Consider the following 21,410-nt stretch of genomic DNA (forward strand, 5'->3'; position numbering starts at 1 on the left):
ATTCATTCTATTTACAATAGCATCAAAATTTTTAAAAGGGACTTCTAGGGAAGATGGTGGAGTAGGAAGAACCCAAACTTACTTTGTCCAGTGGGTACAACTAGATAACACCCACATCAGTGTAAATGACCCAAAAAACAACCTGAAAACTGGCAGAATAGACCCTCTACAGCTAAATGTAGAGAAGAGGCTGCAGAAAAGAAAGTAGGAAGGGGGAAGACATGGTCGGGAGCCAAATGGACCCACAGAACTGTCCTCAGGACAGAGGTACACCATGAGCATGGAAAGGTGAAAGGAGCAGAACCCCACACAAGGCTCCCACACAGGATATATGAATCCCCATAACATTCAATTTCAAAACCAGAGGAGCCTAATTCTCCAAGTTCTTATAATCACACCAGAAACCTTAAAAACCAGTGAGCTCAGTCAGCTCTGGGAGAGCCTGAGGGCAATAGAAAACTGAGTCCCCACCCTTCAAGCAATGCACAACAAACAGTCTCCCTGAGATACAAGAGAGAAGCAACATTTTGAAAAATGCCTGGGGAATACAGGAAGGAGATTTATTTACTAATATTGGAACATAACCTGGAAGGGCAGGGATCTTTGGGAGACTTTTCTAGGAACAAAGGAGCTGGTGGGTGCCATTCTCCACCCTCCCAACTCACCAGCATAGATATAATACAAGCACACCTTTGAGAACCAGTGCTCTCCCACACTCTCCACCTACCTTGCTAACAGTATGCCCCACCCCTACCCCCAAGCACTTCTGTGGACCCATCATCACCAAACCCACCAGCCTAGTTTTCCCAAGGAGCAGCAGGTGCCTTCCTACAATGGACCAGCATGGACCTTGTAGGCACTGTGAGCCCAACCTACGCATTCTCCTGGGGACTGCCCCATCCACTACACTCTTGGTTGGAGCTCACCCAAAGAGGTGTCACAAGTCTAACAGTATGCAAGCAGCCCCAACACAGGCCAACACCACTTCAAAGTGCCTCTGCCTAGGCACACAACCAGTCAGACAGTGGTCCCAGCAGTAGGCTAGGAGAAGACATCTGGTCTGACTGCAGGCCCTACCTACTAATGAAAGATCTTCAGGAGACAATACAGGGAAAGCAACCTTTAGTTCAGTGCTACTGCAGCTCAGGCAAATGCCTGAACTGACTCAAGACCAAGACTGGGTGTGGAGTGACAGGGTGGCGCAATCGGTTAAGTGTCCAAGTCTTGGTTTTGGCTCAGGTCATGATCTCATGGTTCTTGAGTTTGAGCCCCTTGTCAGGCTCTGTGCTGGCAGTGCAGAGCCTGCTTAGGATTCTCTTTCTCTCTCCTCTCTCTGCCCCTCCCCTGCACTCTCTCTCTCTCTCAAAATAAACAAATAAACTTAAAAAAAAAAAAAAAAAAAAAAAGACCAAGACAGCCCCAGAATAACACACTAACAACAAAGGAACCAAATCTTGACCACAACAGGCAAAGAAAGCCACTGCACATGACTGGATTGAAGGCAAATCAGCTCAGCCACAACAGTAGTGCACATGCAACACAAAGAGGATACCCCTGAAATGTGACATTCTGATGAACAGGGGATACTGTCCTGTAGGGCACTTCAGAACCTCTTCTTCATAAGGCTACTATTTTCAGGAGCAGGAGACAGCTGACTTTCCTAACACATAGAAATAGACACAGAAAGTTAGACAAAATGAGGAGACAAAGAAATATGTCCCAAATGAAAGAACAGGAAAAATCACAGCAAGAGACCCAAACAAAATGGAGATAAGTAATATGCCTTATAAAGAATTTAAAACAATGGTGACTGGGGCACCTGGCTGCCTCAGTCAGTTGAGCATCCAGCTTCGGCTTAGGTCATGATCTCACAGTTTGTGAGTTCGAGCCCCACGTCGGGCTCTGTGTTGACAGCTCAGAGCCTAGAGCCTGCTTGGGATTCTGTGTCTCCATCTTGCTCTCTGCCCCTCCCCCACTCATGTTCTCTCTCTCTCTCTCTCTCTCTCTCTCTCAAATATTAAAAAAATTAAATAATGGTCATAAAGATACTTACTAGACTTGAGTAAAGAATGGAGGACTTCAAGGAGGTCCTCAAAAAAACAGAAAACAAAAAAGAACGAATTAAAGATGAAGAACTCAATAAATGAAATTAAAAATACACTAAAGGGAACAAACAGTATATGAGAGCAAACAGAACTATGGATCACTGACCTGTAGGACACAGTAATGAAAAGCAATCATGCTGAACAGGAGAGAGAAAAACAATAAAAAATAAAAACAGACTAAGGGAATTCAGTGACATCATCAAGTGTAATAGCATTCTCATCATAGGGATCCCAGAAGGAAAAGAGAAAGAATAGAAAAATTTATGTCAAGAAATAATAGCTGAAAACTTCCTAAATCTGGTGAAGAAAACAGAAATCTATATCTAGGAGGCACAGACAGCTACCAACAAAATCAACCCAAGGGAATCTACCCTAAGACATACAGTAATTTAAATGGCAAACAGTAGTTATAAAGAAAAAACTTAAAGGCAGCAAAAGAAAAGAAGATAGTTACCATAAAGCTATCAGTGGACTTTTCAGGAGAAACTTTGCAGGCCAGAAGGGAGTAGCATGATATATTTAAATGCTGGAAGAAAAAGCCCACAATCAAGAATACCCTATCCAGTCAGACTATCATTCAGAACAGAAGGACAGATAGTTTCCCAGACAAACAAAAGTTAAAGGAATTCATCACCACTAAACCAGCCCTACAAGAAATGTTCCACTCTTGAGTGGAAAGAAAAGACCATAAGTAGGAGTAAGAAAAGTAGGAAGCACAAAAGCAGTAAAATTTAGTATACCTATACAACTCAGTCAAGAGACTCACAAACTAAAAGGATGTGAAGTATGATACCATACACCTAAAATGTTGGGGGAAAAGGCACAAATAGTGAGTTCTGACATAAGCAACCATCAACTTAATATAGACTACTATATACATAAGATGTTACATATAAACCTAATGATAACTACATATCAAAAACCAGTAATGGATATGCAAAAGATAAAGAGAAAAGAATCCAAGTATATGACTAAAGAAAGCCAGCAAACCATGAAAGAAAGCAAGAGAAGAAAGGAACAAAGAACTACAAGAACAAGCACAAAACAAGTAACAAAATGGCAATAAATACATACTTATCGATAATTATTTTGAATGCAAATGGACTAAACACTTCAATCAAAAGATACAAATGAGGGGCGCCTGGGTGGCACAGTCGGTTAAGCGTCCGACTTCAGCCAGGTCACGATCTCGCAGTTCGTGAGCTCGAGCCCCGCGTCGGGCTCTGGGCTGATGGCTCAGAGCTTGGAGCCTGTTTCTGATTCTGTGTCTCCCTCCCTCTCTGCCCCTCCCCCATTCATGCTCTGTCTCTCTCTGTCCCAAAAATAAATAAACGCTGAAAAAAAAAATTTTAAAAAGATACAAATGAATAAAACAAAAAAGCAAAACCCATCTATATGCTTCCTTGACCTAAAGACATATGCAGACTAAAAGGGAAGAGATGGAGAAGCATTATCATGCAAAAAAAGTGAAAAGCAAACCAGGATAACAATACTTGTATCAAACAAAACAGACTTTAAACAAAGACTGTAGGGGTGCTTGGGTGGCTCAATCAGTTGAGCAGCTGACTCTGGTATCAGCTCGGGTTGCTGATCTCACAGTTGTGGGATCGAGCCCTACATCAGGCTCCAAGCTCCAGAAGCTTGCTTGGGATTCTCTCACTCTCTCTCTCTGTCCTTCCCCTGTTCGCACAAGCACCTGCAAACTCTCTCAAAATGAACATTAAAATAAAAAACAAAAATAAATAAAACAAAGATTGTGACAAGAGACAAGGAAGGACACTATATGGTAATAAAGCGGACAATCCAACAAGAAGATAGAACAATTGTAATACTTATGCAATCAACAGGAAAGCACTCAAATACAGAAAACAGTTAATAATAAACATAAAGGAACTAATCGGTAGCAATTCACTAATAGTGAGGGACTTTAATGCCCCACTTACATCAACAGACACATTACTAAAACAGAAAATCAACAAGGAAACAGTGTCTTTGACTGACACAATGGACCAGATGGATTTAACAGATATATTCAGAACATTCCATCCTAAAACACTAGGTCACACATTCTTTTCAAGTACACACAGAACATTCTCCAGAACAGATCATATACTAGATCACAAAACAAATCTCAACAAATTCATAAAGATCAGTCATACCATACCTCTTTTCTGACCACAATGCTATCAACCACAAGAAAAAATCTGGAGAGCACAAATATATTGAGGTTGAAAGCATGGTACTAAACAATGAATGGGTCAACCTGGAAATCAAAGAGGAAATAAAAAAAAATACCTGGAGACAAATGAAAATGAAAACTCAATGATCCAAAATCTTTGGGATGCTGCAAAAGTAGCTCTAAAAGGGAAGTTTATAGCAATACAGGTATGCCTCAAGAAGCAAGAAGAATCTCAAACAATGCAACCTTATACACAAAAGAGCTAGAAAAAGAACAATAAGCAAACCCCCAAACCAGCAGAAGGGAGGAAATAATAGATCAGAGCAGAAATAAATGGTGTAGAAACTAAAAAAGCAATAGAACACATCAATGAAACCAGGAGCTGATTCTTTGAAAAAAATTAACAAAATTGATAAACCTCCAACCAGATTCATAAAACAGAGAGAGAGGGAGAACTCAAACAAAATCACCAATGAAAAAGGAGAAATAACAACTGACATCATAGAAATACAAATGACTCTAAGACAGTATTATGAAAAACTACAGGCCAATAAACTGGACAACCTACAAGTAATGGATAAATTCCTAGAAACATATAACCTCCAAAAACTGAAGCAGGAGAAACAGAAAATTTGAACAGACTGATTATCAGCAATGAAACTGAATCATTAATCAAAAAACTTGCAACAAATGAAAATCCAGGACCAGAAAGCTTCACAGGAGAATTCTACCAAACATTTAAAAAGTTAATACTGGGGCGCCTGGGTGACTCGGTCGGTTAAGCGTCCGACTTCAGCTCAGGTCATGATCTCACGGTCCGTGAGTTCGAGCCCTGCGTCAGGCTCTGTGCTGACAGCTCAGAGCCTGGAGCCTATTTCAGATTCTGTGTCTCCCTCTCTCTCTGCCCCTCCCCTGTTCATGCTCTGTCTCTCTCTGTCTCAAAAATAAATAAACGTTAAAAAAAAAGAAAAGTTAATACCTATTCTTCTCAAGCTATTCCAAAATACAGAAGAGAAAGGAAAACTTCCAAATTCATTCTATGAGGCCAGCAATACCCAGATACCAAAACCAGATAGCACTAAAAAAAAAAAAAAAGAGAATTACAGGCCAGTATCTCTGGAACATAGATGCAAAAATCCTCAGCAAAATACTAGCAAATTGAATCTAACAATAGATTAAAAAAATCATTCACCATTATCAAGTGGGATTTATTCCCAGGATGCAAGGGTAGTTCAATATTTGCAAATCAATCAATGTGATACTTCACATCAACAGGAGGAAGGATAAAAAAACCATATGATCTTTTCAAAAGATGAAGGAAAAGCATTTAACAAAGTAAAACATACATTCATGGTAAACAAAACAAAACAAAACAAAAAACAACAAAAAACCACCTCTCAACAAAGTAGAGTTAGGAGGAACATATCTCAACTTAATAAAAGCCTTACATGAAAAACTGAGAGTTCAATGGGAAAAAACTGAGAGCTTTTCCCCTAAGACCATGAAAAAGACAAGGATGTCCACTCTCATCACTTTCATTCAATATAGTACTAGAAGTCCTAGCCATAGCAATTAGACAACAAAAAGAAATAAAAGGCATCCAAACTGGTAAGGAAGAAGTAAAACTTTCACTATTTGCAGATGACATGATACTGTATTTAGAAAACCTGGACAACTCTACCAAAAAGCTACTAGAACTCATAAAGGTATTTGGTAAAGTCTCAGGATACACGTAATCTCTGTTGCATTTCTATACATTAAAAAAAAAAAAAAAGGAAATTAAAGCAACAATCCCATTTACAAATGCACCAAAAATAACAAGATACCTGGGAATAAACCTAACCAAGGAGGTGAAAGACGTGTACTCTGAAAACTATAAAACACTGATCAAAGAAAGGAAGATGACACAAAGAAATGGAGAGACATTCAGTGCTCATGTATTGGAAGAATAAAAATTGTATCAATGCCTATACTACCCAAAGCAATCTACAGATTTAATGGAATTCCTATCCAAATACCAACCACACTTTTCACAGAACTAGAACAAAAAACCCTAAAATTTGTATGGAACCACAAAAGACCCTAAATTTTGAAAAAGAAAAGCAATGCTGAAGTATCACAGTTCCAGGCTTCAAGTTATACATATTACAAAGCTGTAGTGATCAAAACAGTATGGTACTGGCACAAAAACAGACACAGAACAATGAAACAGAAGAGACAACCTAGAAGTAAACCCGCAACTACATGGTCAACTAATCTTTGATAAAGCAGAAAAGAAAATGCAATGGAAAAAAGACAGTCTTTTCAACAAATGGTGTTAGGAAAACTGGTCAGCCACAAGCAGAAGAATGAAACTGGACCACTTTCTTATACCATATACAAAATTAAACTCAAAATGGATTAAAGAATTAAATGTGAGACATGAAACCAAAAAATCCTAGAAAAGAGCATGGCAGTAATTTCTCTGACATTGGCCACATCAACATTTTTCTAGAAATGTCTCCTGACGCAAGGTAACTTAAAGCAAAAATCAGCTATTGGGACTACATCAAAATAAAAAGCTTCTGACAGCAAAGGAAACAATTAACATAGCTGAAGGCAACCCATGGAATGGGAGAAGCTATCTACAAATGACATATCCAGTACAGGATTGGTATCCAAAATATATAAAGAACTGATACAACTCAACACCCAAAAACTAAATAATCCAATTAAGAAATGAGCCTGGGTTGTGGGAGATGCAGGAGAGAAGCATCAAAGGAAAAGACTTCAAAAGGGAAGGCCTGGAGAAGGTGCAAGGCCTTAGGACATATTTACACAACTGAATGCAGCTGCAGTTAGGCTTATAAGGAACGCCTAGAGCCATTAACATTGTCCAGGGCCGGATCTTCCTTAACACTGGACCCTTCCTAGTGTTATAGAAACCAATTAACTTGAAATTCAACCTTGAAAAGCTTAACCATTAGATTCATTAACACACTTGCTTAGCTGACTTTATGCACATAGTCTTTAGCAATTATCCTAATAAAAAGAAGCTTCATTCTGGATTCGGGGCCTCAATCCGACTTGAGTATGAGGACCTTCACTTAACTGCACTTTGCAGACTCATCTTTTGCGACTCCGGCCATACTCCCTGCAACACTGGGTAGGCTCAGTTGGTTGAGCGCCTGACTCTTGATTTCAACTCAGGTCATGATCCCAGGGTTGTGTGACTGAGCTTAAGCTTTTCTCTCTCTCCCTTACCCCTCTCCCCTGCTTACATGCTCTCTCTTTCAAAAAAAAAAGGGAAAAAGAAAGAAAGAAAGAAAGAAAGAAAGAAAGAAAGAAAGAAAGAAAGAAAAGAAATGAGAAGACATGAACAGACATTTCTCCAAAGACATCCAGATGGCCAACAGACACATCACTCACCAACAGGGAAATGCAAATCGAAACTATAATGAGATATCACCTCACACCCATCCAAATGGCTAAAATAAAAAAACACAAGAAACAAGTGTTGGTTAGGATGTGGAGAAAGAGGAACCCTTGGGTACTGTTGCTGGAAGGCAAACTGGTGCAACCACTCTGGAAAACAACATGGAGGTTCTTTAAAACTAAAAATAGTAATACTCTATCATCCAGTAATCCCACTACTGGGTATTTATCCAAAGAATAGGAAAACGCTAATTCGAAAAGATATATGCAACCCTATGTTTATTGCAAACATTATTTACACCTCCAAATTATGGAACCCACTCATGAATAGATGAATGGATAAAGAAGATGTGATATATACATAGAATGCAATAGTACTCAGCCATAAAAAAAGAATGAAATCTTGCCATTTGCAACAACATGGATGGATCTAGAGGATATAATGTTAAGTGAAATCGGTCAGGCAGAGAAAGACAAATACCATACAATTTCTTGTGTGGAATTTAAGAAACAAAACAAATGATCAAGGAAAAGATAGACAAACCATGTAACAGACACTTAACTATATAGAACAAACTGATGATTACCGGAGGGGAGGTGGGTGAAACACATGAAAGGATTAATAATAGTACACTTACCATGATGAGCACTGAGTAACGTAGAAATTTGTTGAATCACTATATGTACACCTGAAACTAATATTACACTATATGTTAATTATATTGTATGCTAACTACAGTGGAATTAAAATAAAATTTAAAAAAGGAAAGAAAAATACATATTTAAGAATAAGGAGGTGAAAGATTCATACAACACAAAACAGTGCTGACAGTAATAAGTATATTCCATGTTCATGGATACAAATAAATACATTCTATGTTCATGGTTTAGAAAACCTCATATTGCTAAGATGACAATATAACCCAAAGCCATCTACAGGTTTGATGTAATCTCTTTCAAAATACCACCAGCATTTTTTGCAAAAATAGAAAATCACACCCCCAAATTAATATAGAGTTACAAGGTACCCAGAGGAGCCAAATGATTTTGAACAAGAACAGCAAAGTCAGAGGTATCACACTTCCTGAATTCAAAACTTACTATGAAGCAACAATAATAAAACAATGTGGCACTGGCATAAAGACTGACACACTGACCAGTGAAACAGAATAGTACTAGAAATAAACCCTTGCATATGCAGTCAAATGATTTTCAACAAGGGTGTCCAGACCATTCCATGGGAAAACGGCAGTCTTTTTTTTTTTTAATGTTTATTTATTTTTGAAGGAAGGAGAGACAGAGCATGAGTGGGGGAAGGGCAGAGAGAGAGAGAGAGAGAGAGAGAGAGAGAGAGAGAGAGACAAAGAATCTGAAGCAGGTTTCAGGCTCTGAGCTATTAGCACAGAGCCTGACGTGGGGCTTGAACTCACAAACCGCAAGATCATGACCTGAATTGAAGTCGGTCACTTAACCGACTGAGCCACCCAGGCACCCCGAAAAGGACAGTCTTTTTAACAAATGGTGCTGGGGAAACTGGATATTTACATGCAAAAGAATTAACCTGGGCCATTACCTTACACTATATATAAAGCTAACTCAAATAAATAAAAAACCTAAACATAAAACCTAAAACTAAAAAAAACTCTTAAGAAGGAAATATATTAGGAAAAGCTTCATAACACTGGATTTGGCAAGGATTTCTTAGGTATGTACCAAAAGACTGACCACAAAGAAAATATAGATAAATTAGACATGAAAGTTAAAAACTAGTATATGCACCCAAGGATTCTGTCAGTGGTGAAAAGACAACCCACAGGATGGGAGAAAATATTTGCAAATGATTATTTGATGAGAGATTCACATCTAAAATATATAAAGAATTACCACAACTCAACAGCAGAAAGACAAACAAAGTAATTTAAAAATGTACAAATGACTTACAGACATTTCTCCAAGGATATATACATGGCAAATAACTACATGAAAAGATGCTCAACATTATTAATCACTAGAGAAATACAAATCCAAATCAGAATGTGATGCACTTTCACACCCATTAGGATGGTTATCAAAACAAACAAACCAACATGGGGTGCCTGGATGGCTCAGTCGGTTAAGCATTATGACTTCAGCTCGGGTCATGATCTCACGGTTCAAGAGTTTGAGCCCCACGTCGGGCCCTGTGCTGACAGCTCAGAGCCTGGAGCCTGCTTCAGATTCTGTGTCTCCCTCTCCCTCTGCCTCTCCCCGACTTCTGCTCTGTCTCTCTCTCTCTCTCTCAAAAATAAATAAAATGTAAAACATACAAAAAATATTTGTTTAAAAACAAACCAACAAACCAGAAAATAACAAGTGTTAATGTGGTTGTGAAGAAACTGGAACCCTTGTACATTGCTGATGGGAATGCTGGTGCAGCTGCTGTGTTAAACAGTGTAGCAATTCCTAAAAAAAACTAAACATTGAATTACCATATAATCCAGCAATTCTATTTCTGGGGATATACCCAAAAGAATTGAAAACAGGATCTCAAAGAGGTATCTGTATATCCATGTTCATAGCAGCATTCTACAACAGACAAAGGTGGAAACAACCTAAATGTTCATCAACAGATGAATGGACAAAGAAAACATGGTATATACATACAAGGAAATATTATTCAACCTTAAAAAGGAATTAAATTCTAATACATGATAAAAGTGGATGGCCTTACTAAGTGAAATAAGCCAGAAAAAAAAGGACAAATATTATATTATCGCACTTATATAGATATCTGGAATAGTCAAGTTCACAGACAGATAGTAGAATGGTGGTTGCCAGGTGTTAGGGAAATGTAGGAATGAGGAGTTTTTGTTTACTGGGCACAGAGTTTCCGTTTGAGATGATGAAAAAGTTCTGGAGATGAATAGTGGTGATGGTTACATAACAATATAAATGTACTAAAAAGGAATGAAATACTGATACATGCTACAACAGAAATGAACTTCCAAAAACAGTATTTTAAGTGAAAGAAGCCACACATAAAAACTACAAACTGTATACTTCCATTTATGTTAAATGATCAGAAAAAGCAACTCTATAGAAGACAAAGTAAATTAGCAATTAGCTAGAGCTGGGTTAGAAATGGGGATTATAAAAGATCACGTGGAATCTTACTGGAGTGAAAAGTATGTTTTAAAACCGGATTATGGGGGCGCCTGGGTGGCGCAGTCGGTTAAGCGTCCGACTTCAGCCAGGTCACGATCTCGCGGTCTGTGAGTTCGAGCCCCGCGTCAGGCTCTGGGCTGATGGCTCGGAGCCTGGAGCCTGTTTCCGATTCTGTGTCTCCCTCTCTCTCTGCCCCTCCCCCGTTCATGCTCTGTCTCTCTCTGTCCCAAAAATAAAAAAAAAAGTTGAAAAAAAATTAAAAAAAAAAAAAAAAAACCGGATTATGGTGATGACTACACAACCCTGTAAATCTACTATAAATCACTGTATGCTTAAAGTAAATAAATTATGTACATTATACCTCAATAACTTGTTTAAAATATTTTTTCGCTGAGATATCTTACTGGGCTTGTGTTAAACTTATGCATCAATTTGAAGAGAACTGACATCTTTACCATGTTGAGTGTTCCAACTCAGGACCATAGTATGCTTCTCCATTTATTTACATCATCTTTGTTTCACTCATCAGCATTTTGTCATTTTCAGGATACAGTTCCTGTGTTTTTAGATTTATATCTAAGTATTCGATTTTTTTAAACTACTGAAAATGGTATTTTATTTTATTTTTTATGTTTATTTTTAGAGAGAGAGAATACAAGGTGGGGAGAGAGAGAATCTCGAGCAGCCTCCACGTTCAGCGCAGAGCCCAGAAGGGCTCAATCCCACAACCCTGGAATTATGACCTTAGCTGAACCAAGAGTCGGTTGCTCAACCGACTGAGCCACTCAGGTGCCCCTGAATATGGTATTTTAAAATGTCACTTTCTAATCGTATGTTGCTAGTATACAGAATGATTGACTTACATGTATTGACTTTGCATTTTGTGACCTTGCTAATCTCACTTACTAGTCCTAATAGTTTTCTCACAGATGCCTTGGATTTTCTGTACAGATCATCATGTCATCTGCAAATAAGGGACAGTTTCATTTTCCCTGCCAACTTCTATGCCTTTTTTTTCTTTTTCTGTCCTTACTGAAATGCCTAAATTAAAGTTCTTACTTATGTAGATGTAATTAATCCATACTATACCTGGGGCTGCTAAGAGCTGGCTAAATTTTGGTTGCAAAAACAATACAAGTAGAGGAGACAGGTTAGTTACTTAAAACTTCACACTTTTATAAATTTTTTTCTAATATAAAAGCTTTAGAAAACGTAGCACTAATAGTAGCTGTCCCTTCTACAGAATTTTTCCTGTACTATCTCATTTGATCTTCGTAACAATCTAATAGGTACTTTCCCCATGACTCCAAAGAAGGAAAATGAGTCAAGGCAGGCCAACCAATGTGCCCACCTGGGCTCATGTAATGATACTGGAGCAGACATCAACAACTCAAAGCAGCAGGCTTGCCAGGACCCAGCTTGATCTCACCTGCTCAAGTCTGTCTTTCCTACCACTGGGTAGCTGGGTGGTCCCAGACACTGAGCTGACCTCTCTATAAGGTGATGCTAGTGAAACACAAATCAAAAGCCAGGACACAGTCACACAGTGAGAGGGACAAAGGGAACACTGGCCCATCTGAGGAGTGGGAAGGCAAGTGCTCCTGGAGTGCTGAGTAAGCATATTGCCTTAAAAGAATCATAAGCGAGTGATTCAGTAAGTGTGTGTGAGGGTCAGGTCCTAGGATCTAACATTTTGGGGAAGGTATTTGGGGCAGCTTCTTTCTCATTTTCAACTTGATGTATGCAGTCAGATGCTGGCTCTGCTACTTACCAGGCACATAACCTTGGACACATACTTCATTTCTCTTTGTCAATTTTCTCATCCATAAAGTGGGCCTAATAACTGCACCTACATTTGAGGGCTGCAAGGATACGTAGTATGTAAAGTACCCAGAACTAGAGTTAGCCACACTGGTGTTTCTGTAATTAAACTTTTATTGAAACACAGCCACACTCTCATTATATATTGTCTATGCCCCTTTGATGTTACAACAGTGGAATGAGGTAGTTGTGATAAACATTCATTCTCTGGACCTTTATAGGAAAAATAACCCTGGCTGAGAACATTGCTGGAGCATAGGTACTCAAGGTATTATTTGAACCCAAACTCACTTCCAGAATGGTAAGCCTGAGTATGTGCACAAAGATAGAAACAAAAGTATTGACTATGGTGGTAACAAATGTGAAACAACAATGTCAATTAATAAGAAGCTGATTATATAAATTATAATATGTCCATGTTATGGAACACTATACAGATATTAAAAAGGAATGAAGGAAAATTTGTGTATATACACTGTGTATGCCAACATATAAATATCTCCAAGATCTTTAAATGAGCCAAAATCATCAAATGGATAGGTACAGTGATATATGCAATATAATCTCATTATGTTACCAAAAGAACACACACAAAAAAACAAAAACTATGTGTATGTACAGAAAAGGCTATATAGTACCACAGAAGTACTGAGGAAATTTCACTTTTAATATATATAGTTCTGGGGGTGCCTGGGTCGCTCAGTCAGTTAAGTGTCCAACTCTTGGTTTTGGCTTAGGTCATGAACTCATGGTTCATGGGATCAAGCCCCGCATTGGGCTCTGCACTGATAGCACAAAGCCTGCTTGGGATTCTCTCTCTCCCGCTCTCTCTGCCCCTTCCCTGCTTGCACACTCTCTCTCTCAAAATAAATAAGTAAACTTAAAATATATGTATTATATATGCTATGTATAATATATATATTTATATATATACACACACACACAGAGTTCTGTATGGTTTCAATTTTCTAGTAACTGGAAGTTTTATCATTCTTTTCATGACTTAAAAATATTACTCAAGATTATACAGTGCATATTTTCAGACCACAACGTTATGAAACTCGAAATCAACCACAAGAAAAAATTTGGAAAGGTGACAAATACTTGGAGACTAAAGAACACCCTAGTGAAGAATGAATGCACAAACCAAGAAGTTAAAGAGGAAATTAAAAAGTTCATGGAAGCCAATGAAAATGATAACACCACAACCCAAAACCTCTGGGACGCGGCAAAAGCGGTCATAAGAGGAAAGTATATAGCAATCCAGGCTTTCCTAAAGAAGGAAGAAAGATCTCAGATACATGACCTAACCTTATGCCTTAAAGAGCTGGAAAAGAACAGCAAATAAAACCCAAGATCAGCAGAAGACAGAAATAATAAAGATTAGAGCAGAAATTAATGTTATTGAAAAAAAAAAAAAAAACAGTAGAACAGATCAATGAAACCAGAAGCTGGTTCTTTGAAAGAATTAGCAAAATTGATAAACCACTAGCCAGTTTGATCAAGTTAGAAAAAGGAAAGGACCCAAATAAGTAAAATCAAGAATGAAAGAGGAGAAATCACAACCAACACAACAGAAATAAAAGCAATGAGAGAATATTTTGAGCAGTTATATGCCAACAAAATGGGCAATCTGGAAGAAATGGACAAATTCGTAGAAACATATACACTACCAAAGCTGAAACAGGAAGAAATAGAAAATTTGAAAAGACCCATAACCAGTAAGGAAATCGAATTAGTAATAAAAAATCTGCCAAAAAACAAGACTCCAGGGCCAGATGGCTTTCCAGGGGAATTCTACCAAACATTTAACGAAGAGTTAACACCTATTCTCTTGAAACTTCTCCAAAAAATAGAAATGGAAGGAAAACTTCCAAACTCTGTCTCTGAAGCCAGCATTACCCTGATTCCAAAACCAGACAGAGACCCCACTAAAAAGGAGAACTATAGACAAATTTCCCTGGTGAACATGGATGCAAAAATCCTCTACAAGATATTAGCCAACCGGATCCAACAATACATTAAAAATATTATTCACCACGACCAAGTGGGATTTATACCTGGGATGCAGGGCTGGCTCAATATCCACAAAACAACATGATTCATCACATCAATAAAAGAAAGACAAGAACCGTATGATCTTCTCAACAGATGCAGAGAAAGCATTTGACAAAATACAGCATTCTTTCTTGATAAAAACCCTCAAGAAAGTAGGGACAGAAGGATCATACCTCAAGATCATAAAAGCCATATTTGAACGACCCAATGCTAATATCATCCTCAATGGGGAAAAACTGAGAGCTTTCCCCCTAAGGTCAGGAACAAGACAGGGATGTCCACTCTCGCCACTGTTATTCAACACGGTACTGGAAGTCTTAGTCTCTGCAATCAGACAACACAAAGAAATAAAAGGCATCCAAATCAGCCAGGAGGAAGTCAAACTTTCACTCTTCACAGATGAAACCCAAAATATTCCACCAAAAAACTGCTAGAACCGATTCATGAATTCAGCAAAGCTGCAGGATATAAAATCAATGCACAGAAATCGGTTGCATTCCTATACACCAACAATGAAGCGACAGAAAGAGAAATCAAGGAATCGATCCCATTTACAGTTGCACCAAAACCCATAAAATACCTAGGAATAAATCTAACCAAAGAGGTGAAAAATCTATACACTGAAAGTATAGAAAGCTTATGAAAGAAATTGAAGAAGACACACACACACACACACACACACACACACACACACACACACACAGGAAAAAGATTCCAGGCTCCTGGATAGGAAGAACAAATATTATTAAAATATCGATACTACCCAAAGCAATCTACATATTCAATGCAATCTCTATCAAAATAATACCAGCGTTCTTCAAAGAGCTGGAACAAATAATCCTAAAATGTGTATGGAACCAGAAAAGACCTCGAATAGCCAACGCAATCTTGAAAAAGAAAACCACAGCAGGAGGTATCACAATCCCGGACTTCAAGCTATACTACAAGCTATAATCATCAAGAGACAGTATGGTACTGGCACAAGAACAGACATTCAGATCAATGGAACAGAACAGAGAACCCAGGAATGGACCTACAAACATATGGGCAACTAATCTTTGACAAAGCAAGAAAGAATATCCAATGGAATAAAGACAGTCTCTTCAGCAAGTGGTGCTGGGAAAATTGGACAGCGACATGCAGAATGAACCTGGACCACTTTCTTACACCATACACAAAAATAAACTCAAAATGGATGAAAGACCTCAATGTAAGACAGGAAGCCATCAAAATCCTTGAGGAGAAAGCAGGCAAAAACCTCTTTGATCTTGGCCACAGCAACTTCTTACTCAACATGTCTCCAGAGGCAAGGGAAACAAAAGCAAAAATGAATGACTGAGATCTTATCAAACTAAAAAGCTTCTGCACAGCAAAGGAAACCATTAGCCAAACTAAAAGGCAACTGACAGAATGGGAGAAGATATTGCAAATGACATATCAGATAAAGGGTTAGTATCCAAAATCTATAAAGAACTAATCAAACTCAACACCCAAAAAACAAAGAATCCAGTGAAGAAACGGGCAAAAGACATGAACAGACACTTCTCCAGAGAAGACATCCAAGTGGCCAACTGACACATGAAAAAATGCTCAACATCACTCATCATCAGGGAAATACAAATCAAAACCACAATGAGACACCACCTTACACCTACCTGTCAGCATGGCTAACATTAACAACTCGGGCAACAACAGATGTTGGCGAGGATGCAGATAAGGAGGATCTCTTTTGCATTGTTGGTGGGAATACAAGCTGGTGCAGCCACTCTGGAAAAGTGTGGAGGTTCCTCAAAAGACTAAAAATAAAACTACCTTATGACCCAGCAATTGCACTACTAGGTATTTATCCAAGGGATACAGGTGTGCTGTTCAAAGGGACATATACACCCTAATGTTTATAGCAGCATTATCACCATAGCCAAGGTATGGAAAGAGCCCAAATGCCCATCAATGCATGAATGGATAAAGAAGATGTGGTTGTGTACATACACAACGTGTGTATACACACGTATACATACAATGTAGTACTGCTCAGTAATCAAAAAGAATGAAAGCTTGCCATTTGCGACTACGTGGATGGAACTGGAGGGTATTATGCTAAGTGAAATTAGTCAGAGAAAGACAAATATCATATGACTTCACTCATATGAGGACTTTAAGACACAGAACAGATGAACACAAGGGAAGGGAAGCAAAAATAATATAAAAACAGGGAGGGGGACAAAACATAAGAGACTCTTAAATATGGAGAACAGAGGGTTACTGGAGGGGTTGTTGGAGGGGGGATGGGCTAAATGAGTAAGGGGCATTAAGGAATCTACTCCTGAAATCATTGTTGCACTATATGGCAACTAATTTGGATGTAAATTTAAAAAAATATATTACTTGAGGCTGCCTGGGTGGCTCAGTCAGTTGAGCGTCTGACTTCAGCTCATGTCATGATCTCGCGGTCTATGAGTTCGAGTGCCGCATCAGGCTCCATGCTGACAGCTCAGAGCCTAGAACCTCCTTTGGATTCTGTTTCTCCCTCTCTCTCTCTGCCCCTTCCCTGCTCGAGCTCGGTCTCTCTCTCTCTCTCAAAAATAAATAAGCATTAAAGAAAAAATTTTTAAATACTGCTTGAATCTCTCAGGCTGTATCCTAAACGTACACTTTTCAAACCTTCATGTCTTTACCCCTTGGGGATAAACTAGCAAATGGATTAATCTCAAATTCATCGTGCTAAGTGAACTAATAAGCCAGACTCAAAGACCATATACGACATTCTGGAAAAAGCAAAACTGTAACAATGGACAACAACTCAGTGGTTGCTGGGAGTTGAAAATGGGAGGAAGGGCTGCCTACAAAAAGACAGTTGAAGGAATTTGGCGGGTGACAGAACTGCTCTGTATCTTGATTGTGATGGGAGTCATATGACTATGCATTTGTCAAAACTCATTGAACCATACACCAAAAAGATAACTTTACTGCATGTAAATTTAAAAATAAATCCAAATAAACACACATACCAAAATAAAGGAAAATTTTCTTTGAGCGACCTATCAGCACACAAACACATGTATATATGTATTAACACAGGAAATGTATTCCACCACAATTCTATTTGCCTCTGTCACAGAGATGATGCTCTAGGGGGGAAAAGGCAGCAGAGAATGAAACAGCACCAAATTCCTATTGAATTCCTACAAATGCATACTTGCTGTGTCCCCCGTTTATTTAAAATGTGATTTCTTTTCAGCTCTGTGCCTGCACATCTACATTTCACACGGAAAACCACTAACAACCTGCAGGGATAAGGGACAGCATGGGTGGGACCCTCAATGGTTCAGGCATTCCAGCACACAGCATCAGAAACTGCCACCTCTGGCTGATGAACCTGGACAGGATTTTCTGGCACAATCACCAAAGAGTTGGTGACGAGGGGTCAAGCACAGCAATCTGATCTACAGTACCAGGTATCAATGCTACTTCAATCACTAATCATTGAAGAAATAATATTAGAAAAAGGCCAAGAAACACCACTGGGCTCACAAAGCAGTAAAAACCGTCCAATGTGGCACACAGTACCCGCTACTACTAGAAAAGAAACACTACAAAGTCTCAGTCGCCCACAGAAGCACAGATCATCCAACACTAGGTTTAATAGCAATTGCTATCTGTACTGTTTAGACCTAACACTAAAGTGGACATGGTCTGGACGCCTCTCAGCTTAAAAAACGCTCCTTAAACCCCATTCCCAAATTACCCTCTCACCCTTTTTCTCACACCCACAATGTGCTGCAAACTAAGCGCACGTATTTCATCCTTAAAATACACTCAGTATGGCTGTAGGAACAGCGCAGCCCACGTAACAATCCCCGCGCCTTAACAAAGCCTAAAACTCGTCTCCAAGATTCTGCAAAATGGTTTCGCTTGGCCAGTGTCTCCTCCTTCCCTCAGATAGGGGCACAAAATGAGCAAAAACTGGTTCAGGTCTCGCCGCACGATCTCACTGCAAGCTGTCTGCGCCTTACTTTCCAACAATAACTACAAAACACCAATATACCCTCTCCACTGAGCTCTGCCACGTGCGGGGGGGGGGGGGGTCGGGATCCGGAATGCCGGGGCGCAGGGGCCGGGGCGCTGGATGAGGAGTCAGGGGCCGGAGAGCGCTGGGGCCGGGAATGTGAGGGTTTCGAAGGGCGCATAGACCGGGATGCGCTGGAACTGGGGGTTCGAAGGCACGGAAACAGGAGTCAGTGGGCCAAAGCGATCCCGGGAGGCCGCGCCGCCGGGGAGGCCGCGCCGCGGAGAACCAAGTCCTGGCCGCCCACGGGGCCCCGGCCGGGCACCGCCGCCGCAATGCCCGACTCGGTTCCGAGGGCCGCCTGGATCTCACAGGGTTTATGAAGCTGGGCGGGGGCAGCAGCCTTCCTCACCTGGATCAGCGGCGGCGGCGGCTCGGGGGTCCCGGACGGGCCCTGGGAGTTTCCAGGCTGAGTGAGTCACTCGGGCGGGCCGGGAATGCGCCAGGAAACACCCGGCCTCCTCCCCTTCCTCCCGGGGCGGGGGCTCTCCCGGCTCGGCCTCTTCCTCCTGGCGCTCCTCCCTCCGCGCTCGGGCCGCAGCTCTGGCAGCTCTCTCCTCCGCGCGGTGCACACCCCCCCCCCCACCGCCCACCGCCCCCCCCCCACCGCCCACCGCCCACCGCCCCTGCTCGCTCCCCCTCCACCCCCCACCCCGATCCAGCCGGCCCACCCACGCCCGACGCCAATGGACAGGAAGGAGGCAACCGAAAAACCCTGGCTACGCTCCCCTCCGGCCGCCTAAGGTGCTTCCTACGGACAGCCCCGAGGGCCACCTGCCTCAGCTCTGCGTGGGACAGCTGGGGAGTACTGCTGTGAAGCTTCCCCGTGGGAGCCTCCGGGCTCGTGGAGGAAAAGGAGCGGGGCCCGCATCCTGCTCCGGGGCTCCATCGGATCAGGGCGGTGGGTGGATGAGCTGCAGAAAAGACTAAAAGGCGGGACACTCAGGGCGCGTCGTTCCGTCGCCACTGCCATGTAGAAGGTGCGCACACCTGTACTCCGCAGGCCAGAGCATGGCAGGCGGCCAGGTACAGGGTGCAACAGGTATACACCGCCAGAGCCCAGCCAACTAGGGGAGAATGACCCCAACAGACCCTGCAGTGATCATGTCTGTTCAACCCCATCTCTCTCTGAGCCAGGGGCAAACGCAAGTGCAGACTTGGGGGAATGGCTGGGGCGGGGGGGGGCGGGGGGGGGAATGGCTGGCAGAAGAAAACTTGAACAATTCCCAAAAGACAATCTTGACGGAGGCCAATTTAGTAACAAATCATGTGGAAACAGTAAATGGAGTGAGCGTATCACAAGCATGCTTAGGAGAAAAAACGGCCCTAAACACCCCACGCACCCCACCTACCCACTTCCCCTTCACCCACCCACCGACATTGTGGTTCTAGTGGATGCCCAATAATGATGGGCATCAAGTATTCTAAATTTGGCCACTTAACTATGAAAACCACAAAAGATTTACTTTCAGCTGTTGTCTGGATAATGCAAAAAGTCACAGCAAATGGATCCTGACTAGACCAGAATCTACCGGTTGTTTAAATATTCTGAGAACATTTTTCATAGAAGTTCCTGGAGCTCCCTAACACTCCTGCAAAACATGGGCTTTAAGTAAGCTTCTGGTTCTCAGCCACACATTTTCAATCAGATTACTACTTCACTCTGTCCAGGGCTGAGTCTCAAAGTTAGATTCCAAAGGGTTTTGTTTTGTTTTGTTTTACACTGTAGATGAAGTGATAGAATACAAATTCAAGGTGTATTGGGCATATATAAAAAGCCAAGAGAGGAAATAAAATAGAATGCTAAAATATGCTCAATCCAAAGAAGGCAGCAAAAAAGCAAAAAGCGTATAAGATAAGCAGTTACAACGAGCAAGCTGTTAGGCTTAAATCCAACCATATTATCAATTACATTAAGTGTAAATGGACTAAACACTCCAATTAAATTGTTACACTGAATAAAAACAAATCCCAAATATATGCTATTTAAAATAGACAAAGACAGGGGCGCCTGGGTGGCGCAGTCGGTTAAGCGTCCGACTTCAGCCAGGTCACGATCTCGCGGTCCGTGAGTTCGAGCCCCGCGTCGGGCTCTGGGCTGATGGCTCAGAGCCTGGAGCCTGTTTCACATTCTGTGTCTCCCTCTCTCTCTGCCCCTCCCCCGTTCATGCTCTGTCTCTCTCTGTCCCAAAAATGGATAAACGTTGAAAAAAAAATTTTTTAAATAAAATAGACAAAGAGGTTGAAATTAAAAAGATGGAAAACAATCTACCATTTATATAACAATCATAAAAAAGTTTTCATCACTATGTTAATATCAAAGACTTAAAGACAGAGTCACCTGAAATAAAAAGGGACATTTGATAAAGATAAAGAGATCAATTCATTAAGAAAAAAACTTTTTTTTTAGTATGTATGCACCAAATAAGTTTTAGAATGCTTGGGAAAATTGATAGAATCAGAAGAAGAAACATGAACATATACAGTCATAATTAGAGATCCTAATTCTCTCCTCATAACTGACAGAACAGGCATACACAAAAATAAATAATGATACAGAAAAATTTTTTAAACAATTAGTGAAGGTGCCTGGCTGGCTCTGTTGGAAGAGCATGTGACTCTT

The 21,410-nt window shown here is 40.6% G+C and overlaps 1 protein-coding gene across 5 annotated transcripts in view; it reads right to left on the reverse strand.

Annotated features, from left to right (window-relative positions):
* Positions 1–19,254, reverse strand: part of CYFIP1 (cytoplasmic FMR1 interacting protein 1) — a 133,493-nt gene extending 114,239 nt beyond the window's left edge. For all 5 annotated transcript variants that reach the window (XR_005796292.1, XR_005796291.1, XM_040493896.1 and 2 more), the window contains exon 1: positions 19,140–19,254. The gene's annotated coding sequence lies outside the window, so the exon portion shown is untranslated. The remainder of the gene's footprint in view (positions 1–19,139) is intronic.
* Between the last annotated feature and the right edge of the window lie 2,156 nt (positions 19,255–21,410).

Source organism: Herpailurus yagouaroundi, unplaced genomic scaffold (assembly GCF_014898765.1).
Source record: "Herpailurus yagouaroundi ecotype Mexico unplaced genomic scaffold, PumYag 185, whole genome shotgun sequence".
NCBI lineage: Eukaryota > Metazoa > Chordata > Mammalia > Carnivora > Felidae > Herpailurus > Herpailurus yagouaroundi.